The 16213-nt window shown below is 38.1% G+C and overlaps 1 long non-coding RNA gene across 1 annotated transcript; it reads left to right on the forward strand.

Annotated features, from left to right (window-relative positions):
* The first annotated feature begins 2737 nt into the window (after positions 1-2737).
* LOC120853553 lies at positions 2738-13562 on the forward strand. Its single transcript, XR_005718807.1, has 3 exons — positions 2738-2756; positions 5098-5100; positions 13479-13562. It is a non-coding gene; the product is annotated as an uncharacterized LOC120853553 (long non-coding RNA).
* Positions 13563-16213: the final 2651 nt, after the last annotated feature.

The following is a 16213-nucleotide window of genomic DNA, read 5'->3' on the forward strand; positions in this document are numbered from 1 at the left end:
TACTTTGAAGGCAAATTCTTTACTGTCTGATCCACCAAGGAAGCCTGGGACAAAATGGGAAGAGGGACAAAATGACAGCAACTTTTTCTTGGCTGACAGACCTCAGAGATTAGAGGCACTTGTGTTAAATCCTAATTCATCTGCTGGTTGCAAACATCTGCTTGTCCTACTAAAGTGCTTCTCTAATTACAGTTTTTCCTTATTGAGATCTCGGGGTGATCCTCTCTGGCAGTTAGAAGATAGGAAATTAACATAACATAGGCAAATAACATAACCCATCAATTCCTAACATGCATTCAGATAAAAGAGCAATAATACATAAAGTATTTTAACTTTTTTCCTTCATTATAAGCTTTGTTCAAGGCCCTAGCAGTTAAATTCACTGTGTTCCAAGGATTAAGTTACAGTTTCCAGATCGTTTTATCTCCTGGATAGAGGGTTGAGAAAGCAAAGCTGGAACTGAACTGGCAAACTCTAAGTGAGGGATGGCTAAAGCAGGCAGAGCCTTTCCTCTTCCTTTCTTCTCTCTTTTTCTCCTTTTTTTTTTTTTTTAGTATAATTACTTTACAATATTGTGTTACTTTCTGCTATACAGCTAAGTGAATTAACTCTACGTATGCATGTATCACCTCCCTCTTGAGCCTCCCACCCACTCCCTCATTCCACCCAATCCCCCGTTCCAACCCTCTAGGTCATAACAGGCCACCAGGCTGAGCTCCCTGTGTTATACAGTAACTTCCCATAGGGAAGTTTATATATGTTAATGTTAACATATAGTATATGTTATTAAATATAAAATAAAATTGGAGGAAGCATCATGAAGACTGAACTCCTTCTAAAAAAAGATATTTAAATTTTATATATGGAAAGTAGCACATGGCACGACTACAATAAGATCCCTATACACAAAACTTCAATTGCTAACTTTCAAAGATGTGAACATGTATCTGGTTCCAGAAAGATCATGTGCTGTCAAGGTCAGGCCTGAATGAAATTGCAGCTTACCCTCAGTCTCCTATTGCTAATGACCCTTCAGCTTTACCATCTCCCACCTTCTCCCCCTCCTCCAGTCAGTAACTCTTCTTGCCTGCTCCCATGCTGCCAGCCCCTGTATGCCAGCTATCGTACTGTATGTTTATATGTTGTGCATACAACATACTGTAAGTACTGTATGTTTCAAGGTACTGTACTGTAAGTTTGAAAATGTTTTATTTTTTTGTGTTTGTTTCTTATGTATTGGTTGTGTGAAAAGTATTACAAACCTATTACCTTTACAGTACTAAATAGTTGATTGTGTTAGTTGGGTAACTAGACTAACTTTTTATTGGACTTACAAACAATAGGAGTTAGGATCTTGCCCTCAGAACAGAACTTGTTTGTACTAAAAGACTTACTGTACCTGTTTACAGTATCCCATAAAAATTTAAGGAAGACGTATTAAAAAAAAATACCTTTCAAAGAATTTTCAAAACGATGGGAAAATAGTTCTCTGCTAACATCAGACTATAGTATTTAGTCTGATATACATGGTCTGGATATACATGATTTAACTTCATTAAGACATTTATGACTTCCCTGGTGGCTCAGACGGTAAACTGTCTGCCTACAATGTGGGAAACTCAGGTTTGATCCCTGGGTTGGGAAGATCCTCTAGAGAAGGAAATGTCAACCCTTCTAGTACTCTTGCCTGGAAAATTCCACGGACAGAGGAGCATGTTAGGCTACAGTCCTTGGGATCGCAAAGAGTCGGACACGACTGAGCGACTTCACTTTCACATGGTTTGGACATACATGGTTTAACTTCATCAAAATATTTGCTGAAACAATTTTTAATTGGTTTTATTTATAATAAAAAATTGATTTTTAGTGTGAATTTAATCTGAGATTTTAAGATTTTAAAATTTTAGAGCTTTTTTTATATTGGTATATGTCAGTTCAGTTCAGTTCAGTCGCTCAGTCGTGTCCGACTCTTTGTGACACCCTGAATCGCAGCATGCCAGGCCCCTCTGTCCATCACCATTTCCCGAAGTTCACTCAGACTCACACCCATCGAGTCCGTGATGCCATCCAGCCATCTTATTCTCGGTCGTCCCCTTCTCCTCCTGCCCCCAATCCCTCCCAGCATCAGAGTCTTTTCAAGTGAGTCAACTCTTCGCATGAGGTGGCCAAAGTACTGGAGTTTCAGCTTTAGCATCATTCCTTCCAAAGAAATCCCAGGGTCGATCTCCTTTAGAATGGACTGGTTGGATCTCCTTGCAGTCCAAGGGACTCTCAAGAGTCTTCTCCAACACCACAGTTCAAAAGCATCAATTCTTCAGTGCTCAGCCTTCTTCACAGTCCAACTCTCACACCCATACATGACCACAGGAAAAGCCATAGCCTTGACTAGACGGAACTTAGTCGGCAATGTCTCTGCTTTTGAATATACTATCTAGGTTGTTCATAACTTTTCTTCCAAGGAGTAAGTGTCTTTTAATTTCATGCCTGCAGTCACCATCTGCACTGATTTTGGAGCCCCCCAAAATAAAGTCTGACACTGTTCTACTGTTTCCCCATCTATTTGCCATGAAGTGATGGGACCGGATGCCATGATTTTCATTTTCTGAATGTTGAGCTTTAAGCCAACTTTTTCACTCTCCTATTTCAGTTTCATCAAGAGGCTTTTTAGCTTCTCTTCACTTTCTGCCATAAGGGTGCTGTCATCTGCATATCTGAGGTTATTGATATTTCTCCTGGAAATCTTGATTCCAGCTTGTGTTTCTTCCAGTCCAGCGTTTCTCATGATGTACTCTGCATAGAAGTTAAATAAGAAGGGTGACACTATACAGCCTTGACTTACTCCTTTTCCTATTTGGAACCAGTCTGTTGTTCCATGTCCAGTTCTAACTGTTGCTTCCTGACCTGCATACAGATTTCTCAAGAGGCAGGTTAGGTAGTCTGGTATTCCCATCTCTTTCAGCATTTTCCACAGTTTATTGTGATCCACACAGTCAAAGGCTTTCACATAGTCAATAAAGCAGAAATAGATGTTTTTCTAGAACTCTCTTGCTTTTTCCATGATCCCGTGGATGTTGGCAATTTGATCTCTTGTTCCTCTGCCTTTTCTAAAACCAGCTTGAACATCAGGGAGTTCACGGTTCACATATTGCTGAAGCCTGGCTTGGAGAATTTTGAGCATTACTTTACTAGCATGTGAGATGAGTGCAAATGTGCAGTAGTTTGAGCATTCTTTTGCATTGCCTTTCTTTGTAATTGAAATGAAAAGTGACCTTTTCCAGTCCTGTGGCCACTGCTGAGTTTTCCACGTTTGCTGGCATATTGGGTGTAGCACTTTCCCAGCATCATCTTTCAGGATTTGAGACAGCTCAACTGGAATTCCATCACCTCCACTAGCTTTGTCCATAGTGATGCTTCCTAAGGCCCACTTGACCTCACATTCCAAGATGTCTGGCTCTAGATTAGTGATCACATCATCATGATTATCTGGGTCGTGAAGATCTTTTTTTGTACAGTTCTTCCATTTATTCTTGCCACCTCTTCTTAATATCTTCTGCTTCTGTTAGGTCCAGACCATTGCTGTCCTTTATTGAGCCCATCTTTGCATGAAATGTTCCCTTGGTATCTCTAATTTTCTTAAAGAGATCTCTAGTCTTTCCCATTCTGTTCTTTTCCTCTATTTATTTGCATTAATTGCTGAAGAAGGCTTTCTTATCTTTTCTTGTTATTCTTTGGAATTCTGCATTCAGATGCTTATATCTTTCCTTTTCTCCTTTGCTTTTCACCTGTTTTCTTTTCACAGCTATTTGTAAGGCCTCCCCAGACAGCCATTTTGCTTTTTTGCATTTCTTTTCCATGGGGATGGTCTTGATCCCTGTTTCCTGTACAATGTCAGGAACCTCATTCCATACTTCATCAGGCACTCTATCTATCAGATTTAGGCCCTTAAATCTATTTCTCACTTCCACTGTATAATCATAAGGGATTTGATTTAGGTCATACCTGAATGGTCTAGCAGTTTTCCCTACTTTCTTCAATTTGAGTCTGAATTTTGTAATAAGGTGTTCATGATCTGAGCCACAGTCAGCTCCTGGTCTTGTTTTTGTTGACTGTATAGAGCTTCTCCATCTTTGGCTGCAAAGAATATAATCAATCTGATTTTGGTGTTGACCATCTGGTGATGTCCATGCATAGAGTCTTCTCTTGTGTTGTTGGAAGAGGGTTGCTATGACCAGTGCATTTTCTTGGCAGAATTCTATTAGTCTTTGCCCTGCTTCATTCCGCATTCCAAGGCCAAATTTGCCTGTTACTCCAGGTGTTTCTTAACTTCCTACTTTTTTCATTCCCGTCCCTTATAATGAAAAGGACATCTTTTGTGAGTATTAGTTCTTAAAGGTCTTGTAGGTCTTCATAAAACCGTTCAATTTCAGCTTCTTCAGTGTTACTGGTTGGGTCATAGACTTGGATAACTGTGATATTGAATGGTTTGCCTTGGAGATGAACAGATATCATTCTGTCGTTTTGAGATTGCATCCAAGTACTGCATTTCGGACTCTTTTGTTGACCATGATGGCTCCTCCATTTCTTCTGAGGGATTCCTGCCCATAGTAGTAGATATAATGGTCATCTGAGTTAAATTCACCCATTCCAGTCCGTTTTAGTTCACTGATTCCTAGAATGTCGACATTTACCCTTGCCATCTCTTGTTTGACCACTTCCAATTTGCCTTGATTCATGGAACTAACGTTCCAGGTTCCTATGCAATATTGCTCTTTACAGCATCGGACCTTGCTTCTATTACCAGTCACATCCACAGCTGGGTGTTGTTTTTGCTTTGGCTCCATCCCTTCATTCTTTCTGGAGTTATTTCTCCACTGATCTCCAGTAGCATATTGGGCACCTAATGACCTGAGGAGTTCCTCTTTTGGTATCCTATCATTTTGCCTTTTCCTACTGTTCATGGGGTTCTCAAGGCAAGAATACTGAAGTGGCTTTCCATTCCCTTCTCCAGTGGACCACATTGTGTCAGACCTCTCCACCATGACCCGCCCGTCTTGGATTGCCCCACAGGCATGGCTTGGTTTCATTGCGTTAGACAAGGCTGTGGTCCTAGGTGATTAGATTGACTAGTTTTCTGTGAGTATGGTTTCAGTGTGTCTGCCTTCTGATGCCCTCTTGCAATACCTATCATCTTACCTGGGTTTCTCTTACCTTGGGCGTGGTGTATCTCTTCATGGCTGCTCCAGCAAAGCACAGCCGCTGCTCCTTACCATGGATGAGGGGTCTCCTTACTGCTGCTGTTCCTGACCATCAATGTGGGATAGCTCCTCTAGGCCCTCCTGTGCCTGTGCAGCCACCACTCCTCAGGTATATGTATAATCAAGTTATTCTTTATGACACTTATTTAAAGTCATTTTATTAAAATAATACTCTATTGATGTGATACCCTGAAAACTTCATGCACAGAACAATGTTTTATATATATTTATCACAGGGTGAGTGACCATGCAAAATTACATGTATGTGTAGTCATTCTCATTGTGGCAAATATATCATTGTTCCAGGGTAACATATAAGCCTGTACACATAGTTATAAATGCTATTTCCTACTGTAGCTATATTATTATAAAATATATGTGTTGATTACAGTGTTAGCATAATAAAGAGCTAATGTAAAATATAGCTCATTTTAAGTATACTGATGATTGTCATTAATATATTTGGAAAAGGATATAACCTGACCAAGATAAAATAATTACAAATAATGATACAATAATTGTGTTAAAATATGCAATGACATCTGGTCCCATCACTTCATGACAAATAGATGGGGAAACAATGGAAACAGTGACAGACTTTATTTTTTTGAGCTCCAAAATCACTGCAGATGGTGACTGCAGCCATAAAATTAAGAGACATTTGCTGATGACCCTGTATGTGAGACAGAAAAAGAGACACAGATGTGTAGAACGGACTTTTGGACTCTGAGGTAGAGGGAGAGGGAGAGCGTAGGATGATTTGGGAGAATGGCATTGAAACATGTATACTATCATTTAAGAAATGAATCGCCAGTCTCTGTTCGATTCAGGATACAGGATACTTGGGGCTGGTGCACGAGGATGATCCAGAGAGATGATATGGAGTGGAAGGTGGGAGGGGGGTTCATGTTTGGGAACTCATGTACACCCATGGTGTATTCATGTCAATGTATGGCAAAACCAATACAGTATTGTAAAGTAAAATAAAGTAAAAATAAAAAATAAATAAAATAAAAGACATTTGCTCCTTGGAAGAAAACCTATGACCAACTTAGACAGCATATTAGAAAGCAGAGACATTACTTCACAAACAAAGGTCCATCTAGTTAAAGCTTTGGTTTTTCCAGTAGTCATGTATGGGTGTGAAAGTTGCACTATAAAGAGAGGTGAGCACTGAAGAATTGCTCGTTTTGAACTGTGTTGTTGGAGAAGACTCTTGAGAGTTTCTTGGATTGCTAGGAGATCCCACCAGACCATCCTAAAGGAAATTGATCCTGAATATTCATTGGAAGGACTGATGTTGAAGCTGAAACTCCAATACTCTGGCCACCTGATGCAAAGAACTGACTCATTTGAAAAGACCCTGATGCTGGGAATGATTGAAGGCAGGAGGAGAAGGGGACAACAGAGGATGAGATGGTTGGATGGCATCACCAATTCAATGAACATAAGTTTGAGTAATTTTGGGGAGCTGTGATGGACAGGGAAGCCTGGCATGCAGCAGTCAATGGGGTCACAATGAGTCAGATACGACTGAACTGAATGCAGTTTAAAAATATATATGCCTATGAACTCTTGAGAGATCTGTGTGCAGGTCAGAAAGCAACAGTTAGAACTGGACATTGAACAACAACAGACTGGTTCCAAATAGGAAAAGGAGTGGGTCAAGGCTGTATATTGTCACCCTGCTTATTTAACTTATATGCAGAGTATATCATGAGAAATGCTGGACTGGAAGAAACACAAGCTGGAATCAAGATTGCCAGGAGAAATATCAATAACCTCAGATATGCAGATGACACCACCCTTATGGCAGAAAGTGAAGAGGAACTAAAAAGCCTCTTGATGAAAGTGAAATAGGAGAGTGAAGAAGTTGGCTTAAAGCTCAACATTCAGAAAACGAAGATCATGGCATCCAGTCTCATCACTTCATGGCAAATAGATGGGGAAACAGTGGAAACAGTGTCAGACTTTATTTTTTTTTTGGGGGGGGGCTCCAAAATCAGTGCAGATGGTGACTGCAGGCATGAAATTAAAAGACACTTACTCCTTGGAAGAAAAGTTATGACCAACCTAGACAGCATATTGAAAAGCAGAGACATTACTTTGCCGACTAAGGTCTGGCTAGTCAAGGCTATGGTTTTTCTTGTGGTCATATATGGATGTGAGAGTTGGACTGTGAAGAAGGCTGAGTGCCGAAGAATTGATGCTTTTGAACTGTGGTGTTGGAGAAGACTCTTGAGAGTGCCTTGGACTGCAAGAAGATCCAACCAGTACATTCTGAAGGAGATCAACCCCGGGATTTCTTTGGAAGGAATGATGCAAAAGCTGAAGCTCCAGTACTTTAGCCACCTCATGTGAAGAGCTGACTCATTGGAAAAGACTCTGATGCTGGGAGGGATTGGGGGCAGGAGGAGAAGGGGACAACAGAGGATGAGATGGCTGGATGGCATCACCGACTTGATGGACGTGAGTGTGAGTGAACTCCGGGAGCTGGTGATGGACAGGGAGGCCTGGCGTGCTGCAATTCATGTGGTCGCAAAGAGTCGGACACGACTGAGCGACTTAACTGAACTGAACTGATGAACTGTTTTGTCTTTTTGGTATGTGTTTATGGCTTCTATTCAGATGGATGAATAGTCTACAAAAATAGCTATTACATGATCTCCTTATGGCTTTACTGTACTACAACCCCATTGTCCATTCTCTGCACAATTGCCAGTGTGAACACACTGAGGGGAAAACAATGTTCACTTCATACAAACTTGACATGACAAGACAAGCCAGAAGCAGACAACATAGATTCTTTAAATGCTGAATTTAAGTATGAATATGAATTTCTCCTAGATCTTACGTTCTAATCAGGTATAAGATTAAATATCGTTGTGTGTCTTTGCCATTGTATGTAAACACAGAATCAGAGTCAAGAGTGGTTAAAGCCTCAACAATATGAGTAGCATGACTTGTGAGAAATATGGTTGAGCAAAAGGAAGAATCAAAGCTTGGAATTTATGCAATCATCTGGAGTTAGCCTTCAGTTAGCAGATCATTAGAAGTGCTTTAAACCAGAATATGACATGGTGAAGATCAATGTATCAGCAGTGAAAAAGACGAATGCAAAGAGACTGAATGAGAGCAGAAACTGACCCATAGTGGACCACCAGAGATGGAGAAGAGGTGGCAGATATCAGAACAATTTAAGAAGCAGAATGTGCCCACTTATACAAACATACTGTATTGGAGAAAATAGGAAGGGAGGGTCTACAGAAACTAGCAATTCCTGTCTTGGCAAGGTGGTGGTTTGTGCAACCCACACATTATGGGGAATGTTTAAGAGGAGAAAAATATTTCCTCACTCATTCATTATTCAAAATCATTTTACCCTAAGCATTTTCAAAAGTGATTCCATGTTCATAATCTAAATCATAGTAGAGATAAATGGGAGGTGCTATTATGTATCACCTGGTACAACAGCTCACCCAGTTATGTTCTAATTACATGAATGAGCAGTTTAATGTACCATAAAACCCCAGCAGAGAGAGAGAAACAACACCAATCTGTGATTCAAATAGGATTTTTAGAATAGCTTTACCTATGGATTTTAAATTAAAACCTAATGTGCTTTCATCTTCGATTAAGCACAATTGCCAAGTATAATTGACCATAGTAATGTAACTAGTATTTGGAGGACATTCCAACACACACATGCTGTACACATTTTGAAGTAGGTTCATATTACTTCATGCAGCTTTAGGCTTAGGAAGAGCTTCATGAAAGATTTAGTTCAATTCTCTCTCTGAGAGCAGGAGAACTGTAAAATACAGTTAGATGATCAGGAAGTATAAGGTAAAAGTAAGAGGGAAGGTCAAGACTGATGTTACATGTATCAAGGTTAGGTTAAGCATTGTCTATTGACTTTGTTTCTTGAATTCACACTGATTGACTAGCATCCCCATTTAATTTTTCCCCCTCAATTCCAAGAAATCAATTAATAATTTTTCATTCTGTCATCTAGCTGGGAGCCACTAGCATCTAACTACAAGCTAGATTTAGAAAAGGCAGAAGGAACCAGAGATCAAATTATTAACACCCGCTGGATCATAGAACAAGCAAGGGAATTCCAGAAAAACATGTATGTCTGCTTCATTGACTAAAATAAACCTTTGACTGTGTGGATCACAACAAACTATAGAAAATTCTTAAAGAGTTTGGAATACAAGATCACCTTACCTGCCTCCTGATAACCCTGTATGCAGGCAACAAAGCAGCAGTTAGAACTGGACATGGAGCAATGGACTGGTTCAAAATTGGGAAAGGAGTATGCAAGGCTGTATATTGTCACCCTGTTTCTTTAATTTATATGCAGAGAATATCATGCAAAATGCTGGGTGGGATGAAGCCCAAGATGGAATCAAGATTGCCGGGAGAAATATCAATAACCTCAGCTATGCAGATGACACCACCTTAATGACAGAAAGTGAATAGGAACTAAGATGAAAGAGGAGAGTGGAAAAAGCTGGCTTAAAGCACCATTCAAAAAACAAAAATCATGGCATCCAATCCCACCACTTAATGGCAAATTCATGGGGAAAAAGTGAAAACAGTAACAGAGTTTATTTTCTTGGGCTCCAAAGTCACTGTGGATGGTGACTTTTTTAGCCACAAAATTAAAAGATGCTTGCTTCTTGGAAGAAAAGCTATGATAAATGCTAGACAGCATATTAAAAAATCAGATATATCACTTTGCCAACAAAAATTATGGTTTTTCTAGTAGTCATGTATTGATGTGAGAGTTGGACCATAAAGAAGGATGAGTGCTAAAGAACTGATGATTTTGAACTGTGATGCTGGAGAAGACTCTTGCAAGGAGATCAAACCAGTCAATCTTAAAGGAAATTAATCTTGAATATTCATTGGAAAGGCTATTTCTGAACCTGAATCTCCAATACTTTGACCAAATGATGGGAAGAGCTGACTCATTGGAAAAGACCCTGATGCTGGGAAAGATTGAAGGCAGGAGGAGAAAAGGACGACAGAGGATGAGATGGTTGGACTGGATCACTGTCTCAATGGAAATGAGTCTGAACAAACTCCAGGAAATAGTGAGGGACAGGCAAGACTAGCAGGCTGCAGTTCATGGGGTTGCAAAGTGTTGGACACTATTTAGGGTCTGAACAACAACAAAAACAGCAACAGGATATGTCACCATCCCATTATTAAAATGTGAAGGTTCAGACACAAAAGAGTAAACATGTGATATATAAACTTTGAAAATTCAGGTGAGAGAGATTCTTGTCACTATACCAATTGTATGGAAGGTAAAGCTGAAAACCAAGGTGTACCCTTTAGACAGGAGGAACGTGGGAGGTAAAAATATGGCTAAATTTTGCCATTCCCAATTACTACCCATTTTAAAAGCTAATATTGATAATTAGTGTTAGTCGCTCAGTCGTGTCTGACTCTTCAATTCCACAGACTGTAGCCCCCCAGGCTCCTCTATCTACAGGATTCTCCAGGCAAGAATACTGGAGAGGATTGCCAGTCTTGTCTCTAGAGGATCTTCCCAACCCAGGGATTGAACCCTGGTCTCCTGTGTTGCACACAGATTCTTTACTGTTTGAGCTATAGGGAAGACTATTACTTATATTTAAGGCTGCTTTTATTTTTACACTACTTTAGGTCACCCCACATTTCATCACTTGTACTATGTTGGCATAACTCATTTACATATGTTTTCTAATTCCACTATGGGTTTATGATTTGTGGATTATTCTAGCATTTCATTTTTTAATTTCTAAATTTACAGAGATAGTCTATTATTCTCTTAGTTATTTCTCAATTTATGGACAAAGTATATATATCAGCATTTTGAAACTGCTTTTTTATATGAATGTTTTATTAGTTACTGAGAAATTGCTGCTGTTGTCAATTTGTCTCTTTTCCATGTTACTCTGTATATTATTCAGTTATACACATTAAATTGTATTAAATTCTGACATACTTGCTATATCATCTTGAGAATTGATTTTATCATCAACACAAAATATTTCATTTATCTTGTAATACATTTTTGGCTTACTTTTTTTAAAATTTGGTATTAATATAGCAATAGATTAATGTTTGCATGGAATATTCTTCTTCTTTGTTTTCCTTGCAAGCATTCTCTAAGTTTATGTTTTGATGCTTCTCTTGTAATTAATTTAGTATTTTTTTTTTTCAGTTCTGAGAGTCTTTTTTATTGGTACATGCAGTCTTTTCCAATTAATTATTGACATGAGTGGATTTAAATCTGTTATTTTTAATATGTGCTATTTTTTATCTTGTGATATATATTTCTATTTTTGCTTGCTTATCTTGTTTTATTTCCTGTGTTTCTGATTTATTCCCTCTATTTGTTTGTATCTTACACCCATTATTTTGTAATTGTTTTAAAGTAATGCTTTCATTAGAGATTACAACATATTAAAGTATCTCAGAGTCATATTGATTGCAACCTTTTACTCTCTTTGCAAGCAGTGCACTGACCCTTCATTTCCTCCTCCACAAGAATATTCTATTACTTCTGAGTTTTAATTAAGCCTGTATTTTAAATCCCACATGGGTTCCTATTGTTTTATAAAGTCAACACTTGTTTAAATGAAACACATTTACCTTCCATTTTCTTCCTGCATAAAAACATATTTCAGTATTTCCTTCAGGGTAATTACGAACTCTCTGTCTTTCTGTCTCTATTTTTTTACTCCTCTTTCTCTTAGTTACCTTCTTTTTCCTCTCTCTTTTGCTTTTCACCTACAATTTTTCTTTACCATAACAAAAGGAGATTGTTACTGTCAGTATGTTTTTCCAGTACATAGAAAATTTATATCATTATGTTCCTATTTTGATTTATATCCCACATTTAGAATTATCTTTTTTATTCCCTGTTTCTGTATTTTAAAATATATCTTTGTGGTTTTTGTTTTCTGCAGAAATAACAATAATACATTAATCTTTTGATATAAATTTATTTATTTTAATTGGAGGTTAATTACTTTGCAATATTGTATTGGTTTTACACTCTACACATTCTATGGCTTTCTTGCATGTTTTGTTTTTATATATTTTAACATCAATACCTCCAATCTTTGATTCCTTCTTCTTCCTCAGTCATATTCTCACAGGCATTTTGTTTCAACTGTGATATTACTCAAACTATATTGCTGAGGTCTCAGCCATTTTTTACCTTGGTTCTGCTTACCATAGAGATACTCATAGTTACAGTTAAACTCAACACCAGAGGAATCCATCATCCTTGCATCTTTCAGCCTTCTTTTATTTACTTTACCAACCAAAAGTAAGTCAAATGACTATAAGTCAAAATTTATCTTACATGTCTTTCCATGGGATTATTCACTGAACTCCTAAGGATTGTTGTTCAGTCACTAAGTCTCATCCGACTCTTTGACCCCCATGGACTACACCCTTCTGGGCTTTCCTGTCCTTCACCATCATCTCCTGGAATTTGCCCAGACTCATGTCCATTGAGTGATGTCATCCAACCATCTCATCCCCTATCACCATGTTTCCTTTTGCCTTCAATCTTTCCCAGATCAGGGATTTTTACCAATGAGTGTGCTCTTCACATCAGGTGCAAGGTATTAGAGCTACAGCTTCAGCATTCTTCCTTCTAGTGGATATTCAGGGCTGATTTCCTTTAGGATAGGATGGTGTGGTCTTCTTGCTGCCCAAGGGACTCTCAAGAGTCTTCTCCAACACCACAGTTCAAAAGCATCCATTCTTTGGTACTCAGCCTTCTTTATGATCAGCTTTCACATCCATACATGACTACTGGAAGAATCACAGCTTTGACTACATGGACCTTTGTCAGCAAAGTGATGTCTCTTTTTAAGGTGCTGTCTAGCTTTGTCAAAGCTTTTCTTCCAAGGAGCAAGCATCTTTTAATTTTATTGCTGGAGTTACAATCTTCAGTGGTTTTTGAGCACAAGAAAATAAATTCTGTCACTGTTTCCACTTTTTCCTCATCTTTTTGCCATAAAATGATGGGACTAGATGTCATGATCTTAGTTTTTTTGAATTTTGAGTTTTAAGCCTGCTTTTTCACTCTCCTGTTTCACCTTGTGCAAGAGGCTCTTTAGTTCCTCGCTTTCTGCCATTAGATTGGTATCACCTGCACATCTGAAATTGTTGATATTTCTCCTAACAATCTCAATCCCAGTATGTGAGTCATTCAGTCCTGCATATTGCATAATGCACTCTGCATATAAGTTAAATAAGCAAAGTGACAATGTACAGCCTTGACACACTCCTTTTTCAATTTTGAACCAGTCCATTGTTTCATGTCTGGTTCTGTTGGTTCTTGACCTGCATACAGGTTTCTCAGGAGGTAGGTAAGGTGGTCTGGTATTCCCATCTCTTTAATAATTTTCCAAAGCTTGTTGTGATCTGCACAGTCAAAGGTTTTAGCATGGTCAATGACGCCAAAGTAGATTTCTTTTTTCTGGAATTCCCTGGCTTTTTCTGTAATCCAATCAATGTTGGCAATTTGATCTCTGGTGCCTCTGCCTTTTCTAAATCCAGCTTGCACATCTAGAATGTCACAGTTCACATACTGCTGAAACTTAGCTTGAAGGATTTTGAGCATTACCCTGCTAGCATATGAAGAGGATGAGTAATTATTGGTGTTCAGTCGCTAATTTGTGTCTGACTTTTTTACTATCCCATGGACTCTAGCCCACCAGGCTCCTCTGTCCATGGGATTTCCCAGGCAAGAATAGTGACATGGGTTACCATTTCCTTCATTCCTTCCAGATTCCCTGTCATTTGATGCTCATATGATTTTGTCTGTATGTACCTGCTTCACTGGAAGGACTGATGTTGAAGCTCAAATATTTTGAACACCTGATGTGTTGAGCCAACACATTGGAAAAGACACTGATGATGGGAAAAACTGAGGCCAAGAGAGAAGGGGCAACAGAGGATGAGATGATTGGATGGTATCACGGACTCAGTGGACATGAGTTCGAGCAAGCTCTGGGAGATTGTGAAGGACAAGAAGCCTAGCATGCTGCAATCCACGTAGTAGCAAAGAGTTTGACAGGACTTAGTGACTGAACAAGGAAAACCCTGAACACATACACAGGGGAATAAAACATCTCAGTGTTTTAATACAAGAAACGTTATCACTTCACTCATTTGTAGTACGTTTCACTGCAGATTGTATATCTCCTACAGTAGCATGTCTCCAAGTAATAACCTCATTTTAACCATCTTCAAGATTTCAATGTCTTCCCTGTTGCCTCATTTCTTCTACCTTCATCTTATGACACATCTCCCTTACTTGCTGGAGAAAAAATTTTCTACCTTTAAAGATCTATGTAGTTATATTAGACACTGCTGGAAATTTCAAGATACTCTCCTTATTTCAAGCGAGACATTAATGATTTTAATTTTTGTCTGCAGTCTCTTGATAGTAGTAATTAGATTAGTGTTTGATTGAATAACTTGTAAACAGATATCTTTAAATTTCTGCCTACCATAATCAATAACAGTAACATGAACCAGAAACACATACTTCATTCATTTATATGTATATTACCCTAAGCATCCCTAATGAAAACATACAGATGATTTGGTTTAAAGGTAAACAGAAGCTTAAATTATAAGCATAAACACATCTATTTAAGGAGTAAGTTTAAACATTAATGTGAAAGCCATTTATGAGATTTTATAGTTGTGAAATATATGATGGAGAAGTTAGGACCTTGCTTCTCTTTTTAAATCAGTATTTAGGTTTAATCTTTGATTTATTATCCAGTGGAAGCCAAGGATCTGTGAATTTGAGTTCCACTGAAAGACATTGTTACAAAACAAGCTTAATGACTCCAGAGAAAACTTAGTATTAGTGTTTAGTTCTCAAACTTAGAAAATAGAGCATTCAGTGGACCAGTGGAGAAATCCTTGAGATTATCATTGACAGTTGCTCCTCAGTAATGTGCAAATTTTCCCTCTTCCCTGATATGCTGCCTTTCAGATCAAGGAGGCTTGTAGACTACCTGAATACAATTGGGGTGCAGGCACATAAGCAGGCTTTTTCAGGCAAGGCCAATTATTGAGTAAGATGTGATATTGAGTTAAGACATGAAGACAGCATTTTATGGGAAAAGAAGTCAGAGAAGATGTAGGCATCAGTGTCAAGCCAAGAGATAGCCTGACATTGTCAGTGAGCTAAAGAAAGAAAAAAAGTAAAATTAGAGCACATCTCATCAACTAGGGAGTTTTGAAGTCTAAGGCTACAAAAGGAAGCAGGAGTCATGTAATAAATTGTCTTGTTTGGACAAGTTTTAAACAGTAGAGTAGTGAATAACTTGATTAGATTTATGTTATGGAGGCAGCAAATCAATAAAAAGGTGCTTGTAGTAATTGAAAAAAACAAAAAACATGATGGTTGTCTGAGCTAGAAAACTGGAAGAAGGAATGGAAACTAAAGATTTCAAGATTTAAGAGCTTCTAAAGACAGCATTTTATACTGGAGAACAACAGCAACTAAATACAGGAAGAGCAGGTTTCAAACATCATCTTTATCATTTAATGGTTTTTGTACTTTGGCCAAAATGTTTCATCTCTGTAGCTGTCAATTTGCATTGGTAAATTGAAGATAATAGCAACACTTATTTCTCAAATTCTTACAAGAATTCATTGTTAATATATGCAAAGTCTTGCAAAGTGCCTGATATAAATCCTCAAAGTTAGTTTTACTAGAGTCCACTGAACATGACCATTGATTAGATGTTGCAATTTAAAAAAGAAGAATGAAGCACTCTTACTAGTATTTGATGAAAATTTTATATCATCATTAATTGTTTTCTTGAAATGTTTCTTTATATTATTTTGTTTGTGTTTTAATTGAGCACTGTATGTCAGTTCATTTCACTCACTCAGTCGTGTCCAAATTTTGTGAC

The sequence above is a fragment of the Oryx dammah genome, unplaced genomic scaffold (genome assembly GCF_014754425.2).
Source record: "Oryx dammah isolate SB20612 unplaced genomic scaffold, SCBI_Odam_1.1 HiC_scaffold_2, whole genome shotgun sequence".
In the NCBI taxonomy this organism is placed as follows: domain Eukaryota; kingdom Metazoa; phylum Chordata; class Mammalia; order Artiodactyla; family Bovidae; genus Oryx; species Oryx dammah.